Here is a 17935-nt window from a genome sequence, read left to right as displayed (position 1 = left end):
GGAAGGCAAGGGGCGCTCGGGTGAGGAGGGGAGCAGGGCGGGACTCCCTGCGCGTCCCCCTCGCTGGCCTCCCCAGCAGTCCCGCGCCCTTGTGCGCACCAGCCGTGGTCCCACTGGGTCACGGAGCTGAGCGGATGCGCTCTACACCCTGCAAAGGCGCAGGACTCGGACAGTCCCTCCCGTCCTGCTACTGGGACGCGCAGGGAGCGTGCTGCAGGCTACGGCGCAGCGGCTTTATCGTTGGGGCCAGGAGGACGCAAGAGGAGGCGCGCCACACGGTTGGGGGGTTACAGACTTACGGAGGCGCAAGCCGGGGGCTTCCAGCCGCGCAAGTTTCTCCGGGACCCCTGGAAGGTGGAGGAGGCGACCCCAGGCCCTCCTGACTCTCGCTGGTGATCTACCTCGCCTCACGAGGGCGCTGTGTCGGCAACCACGAACGTCCCAGCATCTCCGCCCAGATCACCTGTTCCTGGCCTCCTGCTTTCTTCTGTTTCACGCTTGGACACCCCGGGTCCGCTCACTTGCATCTGAAGCCCTAATCTTGGGGTGTCCATTGCAGAGAGGATGAAACTTTGGAGGCTCTGATGAGGGCTCTGGGAGGGCTCCACGCAGACCAAGCAGGAAATCCCCTGCTCCCTCACCAAAGGCCCCGCAGCCTCCGCTCCCCATCCAACGAAGGGCATGGCCACGGGTGGAGGGAATCGCGTGCCCACCTGCCACACAGCTGTTTCACATCTCCGCTTCAAGGTAACAACACCCACGCGCTTGTTTCAAGATACAGCACGTATGCACCTGTCCCTGCGACCAGACCAGACACAGACGCCTCCGGTGTGGTTTCAAAGCCCCAGCGCCTTCCCAGGTCCAGGAAGCCAGATGCCCAGGGGGGGCAGCCCTGTCCAGCTGGGGCCAACAGAGTGCCTGACTGGTGTCCACCTTACCGTCTGGGTCTTACCGCTGCTTTGTTCTCTTGATTTCTCAACTCAGGTCCTGTGCCTTTCCCCCCTGGCTATGGGCTGGGGGTGGGGGTGGGGTCCGGACCCGTCAGAATACACACCAGGAGGGGAGCACATGGCAAACTCTGGGCATTTTGCTTATCCAAGTTTTTCGAAAACAGGGATATGGTTTATTTATTGTGGTCCAGGGCCAGGGGACCCCGGTCAGGCCCCGTCTGTGCCCTGTCTGTGATCGGGGGCCTATCAGGCAGGGCTGCTGGGGGCGGAGGTCTGGCTGCGGAAGGTACAGGATGTTTGTGCCATGGGTCCCCACTGATCTAGCGGGGCGTGCCTGTGAGGGTGTCTGCGAAGGGGTTTCCTAGGTGCAGCTCTGGAGCCAAGCAGCTGCCTTGAAGTAAAGACATGATGCTCTGTCCTGCGGTGGGCCTTGTCTAATCAGGGGAAGGCCCGAAAAAGGAAACTGAGGTTTCTGTGGGGTCAGGTCTCTCCTGAGTCTCCAGCCAGCCCCCCTGCCTTGCAGATTCTAGGCTCACCAGCCCCGCCTTCCTGGGAGCCCAATTCCTTGGTGTAAATTTGTGTGTGTGTCTCTATCTATACATGCATGTGTGTTTATACAATATATACACATACATGTTCCGTTACTAGATTTATGCACATGTATGTGTACGCAACCATGTCCAATCGTGCATGCAATGCATTGCGTGTATTGTATATGTACCTATACACAGACCATGTTTATCCTGTTGCCTATGTACATGCCCCTTCTATAGCACATGAATGCTACTTCATAGAAATGCATGGATGTGTTCACACATACACGCTATCCTGTGTGCATTCTATCTCATGTGCACACGCATGGGTTTTCTATTACATATATGTTTGCACACACAACATCTAGAGTACTTGTCCTGCTGCACATATGGGTATGCGTGTAGACACACACACACAGCATCGTGTGCGCTCTGTGGCATACACACGTTTATACATACATGCACACACGCAGGATGTGCATTGTGTACAGGTCTTCCTGCGTATATACACACACTTGAATGGATTCACGCACATGTAACCTCTCATGTGTGTATATATATGCACACACGTGTGTAACCTGTGTATGCGTCCTACATGTACAGATGCGCACACCACACACACGCGTGATCTGTGACATGATGTCCCCCTGTGCGTGTCCACATGAATGGAGGTGTTAAGCACAGATGTGTGCACATGCGCATTTACATGCACACGTGCACAGATGGACCTGTATGCATACGTGATCACATACATGCATGCAATAGGTGTACACGTGCATACATGTGCATGCACATATGTGTATTGTTTATATGTGCGCGTACATGTTCTGTGCTGCACACACCCTACTGCGTTCATACACGAACATCTAGATGATGTGCAGCCACAGATGGACATACGTCTCCTGTTTCTCTGCAGAACGCTCGCTTCTACAAGGATGATGGACAGGCCGCCGAGGGACCTCATGGCGGCCGGGAGGTAACTACTAGCTGTTCCTTCCGTTTGTGCCGATTCTCGTCTTAAGAGACTGTAGGTCCCTCACACATGCTCTCACAGGCAGTGTCGTGGTGGGGCACCAGCTCCGGCCTCTGACCTCCATCCCCAGGAATGTGCAGAGGCCCAGCCCCTGGCCTGCTCCTTGTCAGGACACGGGTGCTTCTCCTGACAAGGAGGGGGGATGGGGTCTCCTCTGATGGTGCATTTGGCCCCAGGCGTGGTGCACAGCCCACAGGGACCTCGGCAATCAGGGTGCCTGCCCCACGCGTCCCGATATCTCCCTCATGTGCATGAGGCCCAGACGTGTGCTGCTTTCCCCGACGGCCTCCCCTGTTTGTCCTGGGGCAGACATTTTCTCTGACGAAAATCCCTGCGTGGTTTACTCCGGTCAGCCCTGCCCCTTGGAGCGTCTGTAGAGACACGGATGGAGACGGACCCGGGGGGGGGGGGTTCTCTGCAGATGTTGCTCTCTGCCCTGGAGGAATATCATGATGTGTGAGTGGAATGTAGGACCCCCTTCCCACGTCTTAGTTATCTGTGTCCACGTTTGCAAGCGGGACCTGGCCCAGCGGGACCTGGTGCAGAGAGACGTGGCTTGGCCTTGCAGACACCCAGGAACGCGGGCTGGAATCCCCGCGGGGAAACCCGCTCCCCTGCCCCCTTTGCAGCTGGTTTGGCTTTTAGGTCTCACAGCCTCATGCAGCGTGGTGGAAGGACCGAGGGTGAGCGGGTCTCCAGGAATCCGCCTGGAATCCGGAAACCACATTGGACGCAGCCGGTGAGAGCCGTCTCCCGCTGCTGCTGGAACTGAACTCGCGATTCTTCTGCGGACCGCCCAGCCCGGGCTCTTCCGCTCCCACGGACAAGTGTGCAAAGCTGTACACCCGGGTGCTGGCCGCCCGTCCCTCGCACCCCTCCCTGAAAGCCGAGGTGTTTCCTTTGGTTTAAACAGTCTGGGGGGATTGCTTTAGCGGTTTCCTTCTCCCCTGCATCCGCCTGGACCGTATCTAGCTTCTCCCCTTTCGAGTGCTGGAAAAAAGCCGTCAAACGTTGAAATTTAGGGGGAAGAGAGAGAGCACCGTGTGTGCCTTTTCTGGGTTTCGGAGACAGTGCCTGCATGGGGCAGCCTGGCTTGGGTTCAGCGGAAGACGTTTAGTGGGGGCTCGAGGACACATCTTTAGGGTGTCTTCAGGGAGGGTGACATGTGACGTTGAGTTGACGGTGCAGCCGGCACACCATGGCTCCTTGGGGACATGGGGCCGTCTGCAGGCCAGGAGGAGAGGGTCTCCCAGAAGCCGTCCATCTACGAGAAATGAGTGTCGGTGAAGCCGTCCTGCCCGTCGAAGTGATTCTGTGATAGTGGCTTGAGCTGACCCATCCAGTATACTGATGGCCTCAGACCATAGCTGCTGGCCATGCCCCAGATACACTGACGTCCTCAGTCCATTGCTGCTGGCCCCTCCAGCCATTATAGTGATGGCCCCAGGCTGTTGCTGCTGGCCTCTCCAGATGTTATGCTGATGGCCCCAAGCCATTGCTGCTGACCCCTCCAGCCATTATAGTGAAGGCCCCCGGCTGTTGCTGCTGGTCCCTCCAGATGTTATGCTGATGGCCTCAGGCCATTGCTGCTGGCCGTGCTCCAAGTACACTGACGGCCTTAGTCCATTGCTGTTGGCCCCTCCAGCCATTATAGTGATGGCCCCAGGCTGTTGCTGCTGGCCTCTCCAGATGTTATGCTGATGGCCTCAGGCCATTGCTGCCATTATAGTGACGGCCCCAGGCCATTGCTGCTGGCCCCTCCAGCCATTATAGTGAAGGCCCCCGGCTGTTGCTGCTGGCCCCTCCAGATGTTATGCTGATGGCCTCAGGCCATTGCTGCCAACCTCTCCATCCATTATACTGATGGCCTCAGACCATTGCTGTTGGCTCCACCACCCATTATACTGTTGACTTCAGACCATTTCTGCTGGCCCCTCCAGCCATTATAGTGAAGGCCCCCGGCTGTTGCTGCTGGCCCCTCCAGATGTTATGCTGATGGCCTCAGGCCATTGCTGCCAACCTCTCCATCCATTATACTGATGGCCTCAGACCATTGCTGTTGGCTCCACCACCCATTATACTGTTGACTTCAGACCATTTCTGCTGGCCCCTCCAGTCACTATACTGATGGCCTCAGACCATTGCTGCTGGCTCCACCATCCATTATACTGGTGACTTCAGACCATTTCTGCTGGCCCCTCCAGTCACTATACTGATGGCCTCAGGTCATTACTGCTGGCCCCACCACCCGTTATACTGATGGCCTCTGGCTGTTGCTGCTGGCCCCGCTCACCCTGTGATTGCACGGGAGCTCTTGTGATCCCATGGGTCACACCAGCTCCTCTGCATGGCCGGCTCCCACGGCACACTGCCCCTCGCCCATTCTGTGGTCCCTGCTACCATGCCCAGAGGTGGTGAGGTGGGCAACAGGGTCTCATCTTACAGATGGGAGCTCAGAGGTTGCAAGAGGGACTCGTTAGAGCAGGGGTTTGGATGGGCCCAGTGCGTGAGCCTCTCCACCAGGATACTGACCGATGGCCTCAGGCCTGGACGCCCAGCAAACTGTTCCGGTTCTGACCGGTTCTGTCCTCAGGAGCCCGGGTCTGCTGCTGCTGTGCAGACCGTCTCAAGTAAAAATCAGTGGGTCTTTTCCTGGAAGCTGGACAGTGCCCCGCAGGAGGAGGGCTTGCGACTCGGGCTGCTGGGGCCGAGGCCGCTTTCCCTGACCTCGCTGGCTTGTGATCCGGACGTGGATTCCTGCTTGCTGTTCTGCAGGGGGCTGAGGCTGTGGACTCCCCTTTTGCACGATGTGGGGGCTCCTGAGAGCAGGGTGTGGGGCTCAGGGTGGCTTCTCCATAGCTCAGGCCTCCCATTTATGGACGGGAGCCCCAAAGATGCTCTCGGCCCCCTGGCTGGGCCTTGCAGCAAGGACACCAGCTAGTCTGGGTGTCGGCCGTTTCGTCCTCGGGGACGCCATTCTAGGGGTGTCCACCAGCAGGACGTGCAGGGTCCGTGTTCCAGAGAGGCCGACACGCCCCCTTCAAAGCCTTTGCATATCTCAACCTGTGGCCCCAAGCGGGTGTTTCTTCCTGCCTTGAGGTATTGCCATCTGCCACCGGCATCCGGAAGCTTCCTCCAACCGGTTTTAAAAATGGCCCCGGGTTCCACGTTGAGCTCGGTGCTTTTTGCTCTTCTCACGTACGCTCAGGTGTGTATTGCACAGTCACCCTGGGGCTGCCTGGGTCCACGCGGGGTGTCAGGAGCCAGAGGGATCCGTGCTCCTTGGGATCTCCTGGGGTGTCACGGAGGGACACACGTGGGGAAGAGCAGACACCCAGAACATGCCGGGTGCAGAGCGTGAGCAGGGATGCTGCTCTGTGCTCGGGGGACGTGTGCATCTTGGGGACATGTCCACTGCCCGTGAGCGGACGTCCTGGTGCCCACGAGGATACGCAGGAAAGCACATGTCCCATGCACGTGCCGTGGTCTTCCCAGCATGGGGCGGCATGGGGCGGCATGGGGGGAAACTGTTTCCTGTTCCGCTTACAGACCAAGGGACGTGGGCGTCCATTGTCCCCCGTCCAGGTGGCCGCTTGTTAGCGTGCGCATTTGCATGGTGTGCATCAGGGTGGAAAGCAGACGCGTGTGACGGGGGACGGCGGGAGCAGACGCTCCACGGTGCCGCCCCCTGGGCCCGTCGGCCCCCGCGTCCCCCGTGAGTCACCCCAGGAGGGCACTCAGCCCCGTCTGCACTCCTGGAGCCCCGGCGGCGGCCCCCCTGGAGGCGTCTGCTGAGCGCCACGGGTGATTAATAAAGAAATCAGCTCTGGCAGGCCGGGCTGCTCTGAAACGCGCGCTTGTGGTTTGAACGAAGCTGTTACGAGAGGGACGCGGCCCGGGGAGCCCGGTGCTCTCCTCCGCCTCCCAGGAAGCGCGGGCTGGTCCGAGGGCACGGCGGGCCACCGCTGTCCTCGCCGGGACGGCTCCTCACAGCTCTTCTGACGCGTGATTTACATACTGTCAAGGTACAGCCGTTTACAGTGGACAGTTCTGTGGTTTCTGAAGACACTCAGAGATGTGCAGACGTCGGCGTAAAGCCGTCCCACGACGTTCTGAGCGGCCCTAGGGGAAATCCTGTGCACCGCAGGACTGTCACACCTGGCCCCACGCCTCCCCGATCTGAGACCCCCGGGGTCACCGTGCACCCAGTTCCTGTCGCTGCGGACGAGCCTGTCGGGAACATTTCAGGGACGTGGGATCGCGCTGTCTGTGGCTTTCGGCGTCTGCTTGACCATCGTGACTTCACGTTCCATTCATGGGCCGGCAGGTGTTAGGCCTTTGGTCCTTTTCATGGCTGAGGCCTGTTCCCCCCTTGGATGGGCCCCCATGGGGTTCCTCTGTCCCTCCGTGGATGGACAGTTGGGTTGTTTCTGCTTTTTGGCGATTGTGAACAATGCAATGGATTGTGCACCTGGCATCGGGCCCCCCACTTGAAGGCTGAGCACGGGGGTCCTTCTGTGTCCCCGGCGTCTTCTCTCAGGGTCACAATTCCTGTTTCCTGCCTGCTGGGGGCTGTTCCAGGTGCTGAGCTTCCTGTGGGGACAGGAGGCCGCGAGCCGCCCCCGGCACTGTGGGCTGGTCTCCCTTCTGGGGGTCTTGGGCTTTTGTGATGCTTTGTTATGGCGGCCCCGGGAGAGTCCGGCAACCCCGCACAAAATGCCACGAGTTTGGAGACACGGTGCTGTTGGAGAATGCAGATGGGACGTGTCTTTTGTCACGTAGGAGAACGTTTAGTCATCGGGCACACATGGGCTGAGCTGCAGGCAGCCCTGCCATGAACATGGCACGGGCAAGGTTCTGCTTCTCTTGGGGTCTTGGTCACCAGACTCTGATCCTGGGTCGAGCTGAGCTCGGCGCAGTTGCCACCAGACATGGGAAGCACTGGTGCCTCGCAGCACGGAGAGTGCCCAGGGTGGTGTCTCCACCGGGACCTCCAGTCTCCTCCTCAACTGTCCTCAGAGGCTTGCTGTGGTGTGGTGTGACCCAAGGAAGAGAAGACACGTTGGAAGGTGTGCTGTGCTCTGTCAACGTGGTTAGCTAGTCCATTACTGCATGCGTGTCCTGGAGCAGTCCTGATAAGTGACCACGAGCGGGGGAGTTAAAGTCCCAAGGATGCACCCTTCCCCAGCTCTGGAGACCAGAAGTCGACATCCAGGCAGCGCAGGACCACGGCAGGTGGGGCGGAGCCGAGCTCCCTGCAGAGGCGCCAGGAGAGCGTCCTTCCTGCCCCTTCCAGCTTTGGGGGCTCCAGGCGCCTCTGGGCTGGTGGCCGCGTCCCTCCCAATCCTGCATCCGTCCACATGTGGCTTCTCCTCTGTGTCTGTGTCTGCTCTTCTGCATCTTTAAGGCCTGCTGTCATTAGATGTAGGGCCGCCCTGATCAAGAATGAATGCATCTTGGCTCCTTCATGAATCCCATCTGCAAAGACCCTATTTCCAGGCAAACCCCATTCCTAGGTTCTGGGGGATATGTGTTTTGGGGACCCCGATTCAGCCCACTGCAGGAGGTGTCCAGGAGGAGAACATTCGTAAGAGCTGTTTGTAGCATTCCTGGGTCCCCCGTCTTCCATGAACAAACAGAACCCATTAAGCATCCACCGGAACTGCCTTGTCTTGGGATGTCATCAGCAGGAGCGCCACCCCGCTGAGACCCTCCCTGTAGCCAGCGGCTGCCGACCCTCACTCATCCCAGGGCACAGCTCCCGAGTACAGGGAGACCCCTGCGAGTGCCGAGGGACCTCCTTGGAGAGAGGACTTCCCAGGATGCCCAGCCTGCCGACATAGAGGAAGCAAGACTATGGTTTGTAATCTGACCGTGACACCCAGAAGTTCTGGCCATTGACTCATAAGCTCCAGGGAGCTGTGTACCCCATCACCAGCCTGGTCTGAGGGACCGCCTTCTTGCCCACAGCCCCAGGGCGTGAGCAATGTTTGTGAAGCGACCCAGACAGGAAGCTGCATTGGGTTTTCTGGTCAACTGTGGGCAGCTCACCAAAGACACAAGAAAGTGTGTGGTTGCCACGGGCTAAGTTGTGCCTCCCCCAAATTTGTATGTTGTCCCAATTCCCCATACCTCAGAATGTGACCTCAGTTAGAAATAGAGACTGTGTAAGTTGTTAAATTCTGAAGAGTTATTTCTGGAACAGGATGGGACCTGACTCCAGTGCACCTGGCGTCCTTACAGAAAAGAGACATTTGGACACAGGCAGGCACACGGGGAGGAGGCCACATGGATTTGGAGGCAGAGACAGAGACCGAGGTGATGTTCCTACAAGTCAACGAACACCCAGGATTGCCAGCAACCACTTGAAGACAGAAGAGGTATGGAACAGACTCTCCCCGAGATGCTCTGGAGGGAACCACTCCTGCTGGCGCCTTGGTCTCAGACTCTGGTCCCCAGAGATAAGGGAGAATACATATATCTTGTCTCCGCCCCCAGTTTGGGGTTATTTGATACAGAAAATTTCTGGGAAGCTAATACGCAGAAAAGGAGGGAAGGGGTTTCGTTGACAGACTCCATCAAGCTAAAGACATGATAGGAACCGTGATCCGTGTACATTAAAGAAAGGGAAGAGCCTCCGAGAAAAGATAAGGCATGGAAAGGGTAGCAGTCAAGGGAAACAGAGAGACGTGAGGAGCCACCAGCAGGTTCAGGGTCTGCATGGAACAGGACAGAAACATTTTGATCATTGATTCAGAAAAAGGCCAGGTCGTCTAGATGGTACGGGGGGGGGGGCGGAGGGACAATATACATCACCTGGGGGTAAGGGTTCTCCCCTGGGATACTTTGCTAGACCCACCAGGGGACATTTGATGACATCTGGAGATAGTTTTGGTGGTCACCACTGGGTGGGGATGGGAATGATACTGCTGTCTGGTGTATGGAGACCAGGGGTGCTGCTCAACATCCTGCAATGCATAGGACGTGCCACCCCAGGGTCATCTATCTATCTATCTGTCCATCCATCCATCCATCTGAAAGTCCCAGTCTCCCTTCTTCTCTCCATCCACCCACCCATCCATCCATATTATCTATCTATCTATCTATCTATCTATCTATCTATCTATCTATGAATCCATCCATCCATCCGTCCATATCATCTACCTATCATCTATGCATGTATGTGTTGATCTATCCATCCATCCACCCATTTATCTGTCCACCTGCCTATCTGTATCAGTTTATCTATCTGTTCATCCATTATGTATCATCTACGTATCATCCATCCATCCATCCATATCATCTATCTTTCTATCATCTCTCTATGTATCTATCAATCTATCCATCCAGACACCCATTTATCTGTATCAGTTTATCTATCTGTTCATCTATTATCTACCATCTATCATCCATCCATGCATCCATCCATCATATCTATCTATCTGTCTATATGCATCCATCCATCTACTTATCCACCCATCTGTCCATCTATCCATCCATCCATCCATCCATCATATCTATCTATCTATCTATCTATCTACATCCATCCATCCATCCATCTACTTATCCACCCATTTGCCCATCTGTCCATCTGTCCATCCATCCATCCATCCATCATATCTATCTATCTATCTATCTATCTCCATCCATCCATCCATCTACTTATCCATCCATCTGTCCATCTGTCCATCCACCGACTCATCCATCCATCCACCCACCCTACTTGAAATTCGGTTGGTCGTGTTCCATGTTGCATTACCATTTTATGTCTTTATGCCACAAGATCTTTCCCATGAGGCGTTCTGTATTTTTACACCTCCCTTAGGTATACACGACCTTCTATCTTCTCCACGCTGTAACCACAGAACATTCTCTCCCCTCTTTTTGGAGGGCTTTCACAGGTCTTTAGTTTCCAGTTGCCATCCTCAGGCTGTTGCCCAAGCTGTCTCATAATTGTCAGGACAGTCATGTCATCATGCCTGCTCTTAACCCAGGCCAGCTGTCTGCTGAGTGAAGGTATGAGTGATGGGATCTAAGAAAATGCAACGTAAAATCAGAAAGAAATGGTACCCGAGAGATCCCTGACCTCACTCACCCATTGGAGCTTGACCGCTCCCCCAACTGGGGTTCCAAGCCATTGCCTTAATAGGTCATGACCTGTGTGGGCCTAGGGGAGAGATTCCTCCAATCCCAACACCTCCTGACGAGATGTTGGGATGTTGACCAACTGCTCTCAGAGTTGATCTAGAGGGACAAAAGATGAGAATAATCAACCCGGTAGAGGTTGGAGGGCTGACCAACACGAGCAGGATTCATGACTTCCTATAAAGCTACAGCAATGAAGACAGCACGGTATTAGCCGAACGGTGGAGAAACGGACCCAGGGCATGCCACGAGACCCCAGGAACAGCCCTGTAAGAATAGTCAACTGAACTCTGACAAAAAAGGCAAGGGCAGTAACCTGGACCAAAGATAATTTCTTCAACAGATGCTACTAGAACAAGTGAACATCCATATACAAAACCCCAAAAAACCAACCAACCAACAAACCCCCCCCCAAACCCAAAAAACTAAGAATCTAGACACAGACTCAAAAGAACTCAAAGTGGGTCACAGACTTTAGTGTAAAATGTGAAACTATAAAATGCCTCCAAATTAACACAGAACAGAATCTAGATAACCTTAGGCCCAGGGATCACTTCTTAGATCGCCAAAGGCACGATGCATGAACTAAAGAATGGATACGTCGGAATTCATCAAACTTAAAAACTTTTGTTTTGGAAAAGACAATGTCGAGACCACGTGAGTACAAGCCAGAGTGAGAGGAGGTATCTGCCAGAGACATAAGTTAAAAATATGTATAGTCGTATAAACACACACACACATCTATATATCTAAAATTTACAAAGAATTGTTAAAACTCAACTATACGAGAACAACCAGCCCCATCTGAATCATGGGCTAAGGGTCAGAACCCATAGCTCGCCAAAGAAGACATAGGGATGTCACAAAGCCTACTGAGAGGTCCCACCCGTGGCGTGTCCTCAGGGAAATGCACGTTAGCCCCACAGTGAGATGCCACGAGACAGGTATCGAAATGACTGGGGTCTAAAAACACCGTCAACGGCAAAGTCTGGTAAGGCTGGGGAATGGTTCTCGGTCCACACGGGGCCTTCCTAAGTGGGAGTTTGCATCACTGGGGGCCTCCTGGCCACTTTGCACCTGTCACTGCGTCTTCAAGGGTGACAGGGTACCGCCAATACCTCCATGCTTCAAGGTCCCTGATCTCTGCAGACCCGAGTCTCACGTTACTGCTGCATCGCCTCTGAGCGAACAGTGTGTTCTCAGACTTCAGAGAGGGGCTGAGCCGCAGTCATGGGGACAGCTGGTGGGCGAAGCTAGCGGTGGAAGACGGGGGGCCGTCTGTCTGCTCAGATCACAGTGCAAGAACCCTTCCCGCTAAGCACACATGGGCACGTGATGGTCTTATCACTCTCTGCTCTATTTCCCTCTGCATTGCACAACCCAGGTGCACTGTAAATTATGGGTGATTTGCATGCCATTGTCTGTCTAAACGCCGGTGGGGCGTGTGCAGATTTTAATCGCCGCCTCCTGCGAGACGGCAGCCGAGTTCGCGGTTCCTTGCCTCCTCGGTCTTTTTCCCAGAGTGGGACACGCGCAAAGGGCTCCCTCGCCAACCAGAGACCAGAATCTCTGAAATGCAACAAGTCCCTTGCTTTCTGTTGGCGTGACATCGTTGGTGGTTCTTGTTCGTTTTTGTTTTTTTTTTCCATTTTTCAAGCTGCACCCCCTACGCACATGTTCCTGAGCAGTTCCGTCACAGCCAAAGCAGGCTCCGTCTGTGAGGCAGGAAGTGACCAGAGGCACGCATTAATTAACGTGAACAGGCATTCTGTGAAAGAAAACCCAGCCGGCCTGGGGGTTGGGGACCTGCCGGGAAGTAGCAGTTTGCAGGCGGCGCATAACAGGAATTTCAGGCCCCTCCACCACGACGGAACCAGAACGGCGTGAATATGTTGGAGAGGTTTGCAGAAGGAGTGGAAGCAGAGAGGGGTGAGCGGGTCCACAGGCAACGAACTAAAGCTCTCCTCCGCTCAAAGACCTTGATTCAGATCTCTTCTGTAGGTCAATAGATTGTGATGCCACTTAATAGTTGAGCCACCACGGGGTTCGTGGTGCCCATCCAGTTTCTACCAACATGTCCTGCAAAGCTACCAAACCGAAAATGGTCCAAGGCATGTCTGAGGAGAAGCCAAGGCATCGCGATAGTCTCACAACTGCTTGAATGTGACGGGCACTTTCCCTCGTTCTCTTGATTGAAACACCCAGGGACAGGAGCCCTTCAGTGGGACATGCCCTGGGTATGCACATTTCCCTGCTTTCCAGATGGTGTTTAAGCCTCTCTCTTGTGGATGGGAAGAACTCCCCTAATATGCTGATGAAGACAGATAGAGGTGCATCTCCAGGTCATGCCAGGCAGGGCTTGGGGTCCAGAGAAGGGTCTTTTAAAAAAAGGAGCTGTGTATGTGTGCAGATCAATATATAGATAATAGAGACACGTAGATGGCTGATGGAGTATAAGGTTAGACAGATAGGTAAATGGATGATAGATACAGTTCGATGGATGGATGCATAGACAGAAGATTGGTGGCTGGTAGACAGATAGATGGTAGATACATATATGGGTAGGTAGATATGTGATGGATGATAGATGATACATCATGGATACGCAGATGAGGAGATACAGGTGAGTAGGTGGATAGATAAATGGATGGATGGATAGACAGACTGATAGATGATAGATTGATAGATAGAAAACAGATAGATGTAGGATGAATGGATGAGTGATGGATGGATAGATAAATAACAGATAGATACATATATATGGACAGATGAATAGATGGATGGATGGATGGATGGATGGGTGATGGATAGATAGACAGATAACAGATATATACAGACAGACGGATGGATGGATGGATGGATGGATACATATGATAGATGGATAGATAGATACACAAGTATGGATAGATAGATAACAGATAGAGATGGGCAGATGGATCCATGAACGGATGGATGGGTACATAGGTAGATCTACATAGACAGATGGGCAGATGGATGGATGGACAGATATGAGATAGATAGATGGACAGATGGCTAGAAAGGTGATGGATGGATGATGGGGATAGGTAGATGTGTAGGTGAGAGATACAGACGGATAGGTGGAGGGATGGTTTAGAGACATGGATGAGAAGGGGAAGCGCATTTGCCTCAAGGATCTCCCTTTGTTTGCCTTGTGTCAATGCACAATTCAGGATCTTGCTCAAGAAGGACCTTGCTTGTTCACTGAAACCCGTCTACTCCAAGGCCCCATCCACGGTTCAAATGGATATGAAGTTAGATGTTGACTTTACTGTTTCATCAAAGACGCAGTGTCTTGAAATGAATGAAAGGAAAACTGGTGACTTGGGGCAGGAGGAAATCCCCTAAATGGACCCATTTACATTTTTTTTTTCTGTGCGAAATTGATGGCCTGCCCTACTGTATGTCCATGGAGGCATGATGGCCTGGTGATGAGCAGCCTAGCCTTGGTGGTGGGGTGGGGGGTTGGTTAGCAAGACGTGAGTTCAAGTCCCAGCTCCTTTAGTGGGAGATGGATGGCCCCATCCAGGGACCTCCCTCTGTGAGCCCAGTTTCCACCATGGGAGATGGGACAGTATTGCTTTCCTATGACTATGACAACACATGACCACAAATTGGGGCCTTAAAACAATGGAAACTTTTTCTGTCCCAGCTCTGGAGGCCAAGAGTCCCGAATGAAGCTGTCGGTAAGGCTGGTTCCTTCTGAAGGAGGCTACAATGCACATGTGAGTTCTTCCCCAAGTAGGATGGTCAGCCGTGCATTGAAATGAGGCAATAGAGGGGCAAATATGCCATGTGATGTTCCCACTCACTATCTAGACTGTCCATGCACCTATCCATTTATATCTGTTATCTATCTATCTATCTATCATCTGTCTATCTCTATCCATCAATCCATTACCCATCCATTCATCCATCCATCCACCCACCCAATCTATGTGTCTGTGTATCTCTGTATCCATCTCCAACCACCCATCATTCATCATTCTATCTATCCATCCATCCATCATCTGATTATCCATCATATCCATCCATCCAACCATCCATCCATCCATCCATCCAACCTTCTATCCAACCATCCATCCATCCATCCATCCAACCTTCCATCCATCCATCCATCCAACCTTCCATCCAACCATCCAACCATCCATCCATCCATCCAACCTTCCATCCATCCATCCATCCATCCATCCATCCATCCATCCATTTATCTGATCATCTCTATGTATCTGTTCAGTTCTCTGTCTCTCACTTAGCCATTCTGTCCTGGGTAAATCCCAAGAGAAACGAAGATCCACGTCCACACACAAGCATGGACACGCATGTGATAACAGCACTATTCAAAGCAGCCAAACGGTAGAGACAACCCAACTTTCCATCGACAGGTGGATGCAGAAGCAGAAGACGGTCCATGCCTGCAACGGAATATTACTCAACCATGAAAAAGGAGTCACGTTCCAACACCTGCCACCATGTTATCGGATCTTGAAACATGACGCTCCCAGAGAGACGCCGACACCAAAGGCCACATTCTGTGTGACTCTATTTACGGGAGACGTCCGGAACGGGAAATCCACTGAGAGAAAGCCGATTGCTGGTCCCTGGGGGCTGCACAGAAAGCATGGGAAGGGACTGCACTGTGGGGCTGGGGTCTCCTTGTGGGGCAACGAGAGTCTTCTGGAACCAGGTAGAGGCAGTGGTCACATGAGATGGTGAATGGACCAAAGGCGCCCTGAATTATTTACTTGCTTGTGTGCTATGTGAATTATAGGTCCATAAAAACGAAGGCCTCAGAGACCCCGGTGGGAGGAAGCCTGAAGACGTTTCTGCTGAGCTTCCCCATGTCCTACTGGGCTCTCACGCCCTCATGTCCTCCTGGCTGACTGCTCACCCCAGCTTCTGAGAATCCCCTCCTTTGTCCCCGGCGTCCCCGCCCTTTGGGTCACTGGTGGGGTGTCCGCAGCCGGCCACCCACGTCTGCTGGCCTGTGGTTTCCGCGGCCCTTTACACCCGCAGCGGGACCTGGGTAAAGAGGAAGGGGTGACAACGACCACCTTCACTCACGACCTAACACTTTCCCCGGGAAGCCGGCGTTTGTGGGTTCAGAATTCCCAGGGGCTCCGACTGTTTTCATTTCCTTCTGTCCCGAGGCCGCAGACAGTTTCTCTTTGGCTCGCACCCCCCGGGGGGACGGGAAGGCTTGGGCCGAGCATCCCCGAGCCTTCGGACCATGTCTGTGGTGTTTCTGGGTGAGCCCTGCTCCTGCCCTGGGTTTAGCTGTCCCATCTCAGCGTCTGCTGTCCCCGTGTCTGGGGCCACGCTGTGTGCTGAGGAGCAGAGGGGGTTGGCCCGAGACCGTGGCCTGCACCACGTAGGACCAGCCGTGGCTTCCCTCACGCACGGAGCTGTCCTCACTGGAGACCGTCGGCCGTGATCCCCCAGGTGAGGTGACACCTGCTGTTTGGGGCTGTGAGTCTCGGGCGTGGACACACGTCAGAACACAGCGACAGAAGGGAGAGAGGGTGTCGGCAGCGTCCCCTGTCTGGGCGGCCCTCCAGGAGCCCCTCGGTTCACGCGGAAGCAGAAAGGCTTGGCCGAGCCCGCCTGCTCCCGAGTGTCCCCGTCGTGACCCGTCCGGGTGTCTGTCGGTGCGGCCCCTCGCCCCTCGGACTGGCGGAGGCCTGCGGGACCGCGCCCACTTTGCTGGTCTTTGCCCGCTGACCAGCAAGCACCCAGGCCTCTCGGAGCAGCCGCGCGCATCTCAGGGCAGGGCACCGTGACCGCTGGCTGGGGTCGGCGAGGGCCGCAGTCCTCCAGGCCAGGCCTGGGAGACGCGCAGCTCTGTCCTGCGCTTAGACCCGGAGACACGGGCGTCCTCCTGCAACGCAAACGGAGGGAGTGAACGGCACACGGAGGCCCCCGTCCGCGCACAGAGAGGGACGCACGGGCGCACGGATGAGCGAGAGGAGGGACGGAGGACGCGGCCCGTGAAGGCGGCGTGAACGTGTGGACGCGTGAACGGAAGGACGGAGGCGTCGGTGCACGTGTTCGCCCAGAGCCCCTCCTGCACCCTGGGGCTCCTGCCCCGGCTCCTCGGACGCGGCCTGCCGTTCCGCTGACTGTGCAGCCTGCACTGTCTTCTCCCCTGAGCTGTCCCCTGCCGTGTCCAGCCCCTGCCCTGCTGTCCCCCTGCTGCAGCAGAGCCTGGTGTCCAGCCCCCTTTCCTCCCCTGCAGTCACTCTGACCTTTGTGGTCCACAGGACTGTGCGTCCCACACGCGCGAGATGCGGCCCCCGCGAGTCCCGCCCCAGAGTCCCAACACTGAGCTCCTGGGGACTTCCCCAAGGCTTAGCCTCATCTGACCCTGGTATGAGCAACACAACCATCAAGACAGGCTGGTCCCTCTGAGTTCTGCTTTCCAAAGACGGGGTTCAGCCTGCCAGGGAATCTCTTTCCTTGCACACAGGGCGAGCAGACTTCTTCCAGAGACCCTAAACCCACAGTTGAGGGGTGGGAGGAGCCGAGGAAGGCAGAGCTAAAACAGGGGACGGGAGAGAGAGAGCGAGAGAGAGCAGGAGCTGACAACATTTACACTCCTGGATCCAGCCGTGCCTGAAGCTGTCCTGAAATCCGTAAGTACCCAGTTAGACAATGTCCACCTTGAGTCAAGTGTCTATTGTGTGCGACCCCAAGAGCTGTTCCTCACCCATGAGGAGCCGGCGTGCACCCCGTTGGGGGACAGAATGGCAGAGGAGGCAGATTTGAGCCGGGGACACCGCGGCTGCTGCCTCGGCCGACACACAGTCATTCCACGGTCGCCCGACGCAACAGCGCCTGCCTTGTCGGAGGTCACCGAGTCCCTGCACGGAACCCTGGTGACAGGCGCCCGCGTGGCCGTCCGCCCTCCGTCCGTGCCAAGGACAACGCGGAGCAACCGAGAACAACGGGCCCCCACCCCTGTGAAACCGTAACCAAAAAAAGAAAAGAAAAAGAGCACCGAAGGCAGGTGCGCAGCTCCAACGTCTCATCCCAGAGACGCCGGGATGAGACCGCGAGCTCGCGTGTCGGGAGGGCCGCAGCGGTCTCGGCAACCCGGCTAGACCACAGCGGCCGGCGGAGGGACGCCGGGCGCCGGCCAGGGGAGTTGCATTAAAACCCACGACGCACTGAGCCATTGTCTGGTTTGCGTGTCCCGAGACATGCGAGGACGAGGGGTTTCTGTGGAGCCCTGACACCCGCGGGCCCTCCACCCGAGG

The 17935-nt window shown here is 55.3% G+C and overlaps 1 protein-coding gene across 7 annotated transcripts in view; it reads right to left on the bottom strand.

The window, feature by feature from the left end:
- The window catches only part of LOC309856071 (S-geranylgeranyl-glutathione receptor P2RY8-like), a 499501-nt gene that overhangs the window by 460215 nt on the left and 21351 nt on the right, over positions 1-17935 (bottom strand). For 2 of the 7 annotated variants that reach the window (XR_014307057.1, XM_082716787.1), the window contains exon 1: positions 300-3986. The exons of 3 other annotated variants lie outside the window; for them this stretch is intronic. The gene's annotated coding sequence lies outside the window, so the exon portion shown is untranslated. Of the gene's footprint in view, positions 1-299; positions 3987-17935 lie in introns of those variants that run through there. 2 more of the 7 variants (XR_014307058.1, XM_082716788.1) reach the window with 1 other exon arrangement.

Source organism: Mustela nivalis (genome assembly GCF_964662115.1).
Source record: "Mustela nivalis genome assembly, chromosome: X".
Classification (NCBI taxonomy): domain Eukaryota; kingdom Metazoa; phylum Chordata; class Mammalia; order Carnivora; family Mustelidae; genus Mustela; species Mustela nivalis.
The sequence above is the reverse complement of the archived record's forward strand: the minus strand, read 5'-3'. Positions and strand labels throughout refer to the sequence as shown.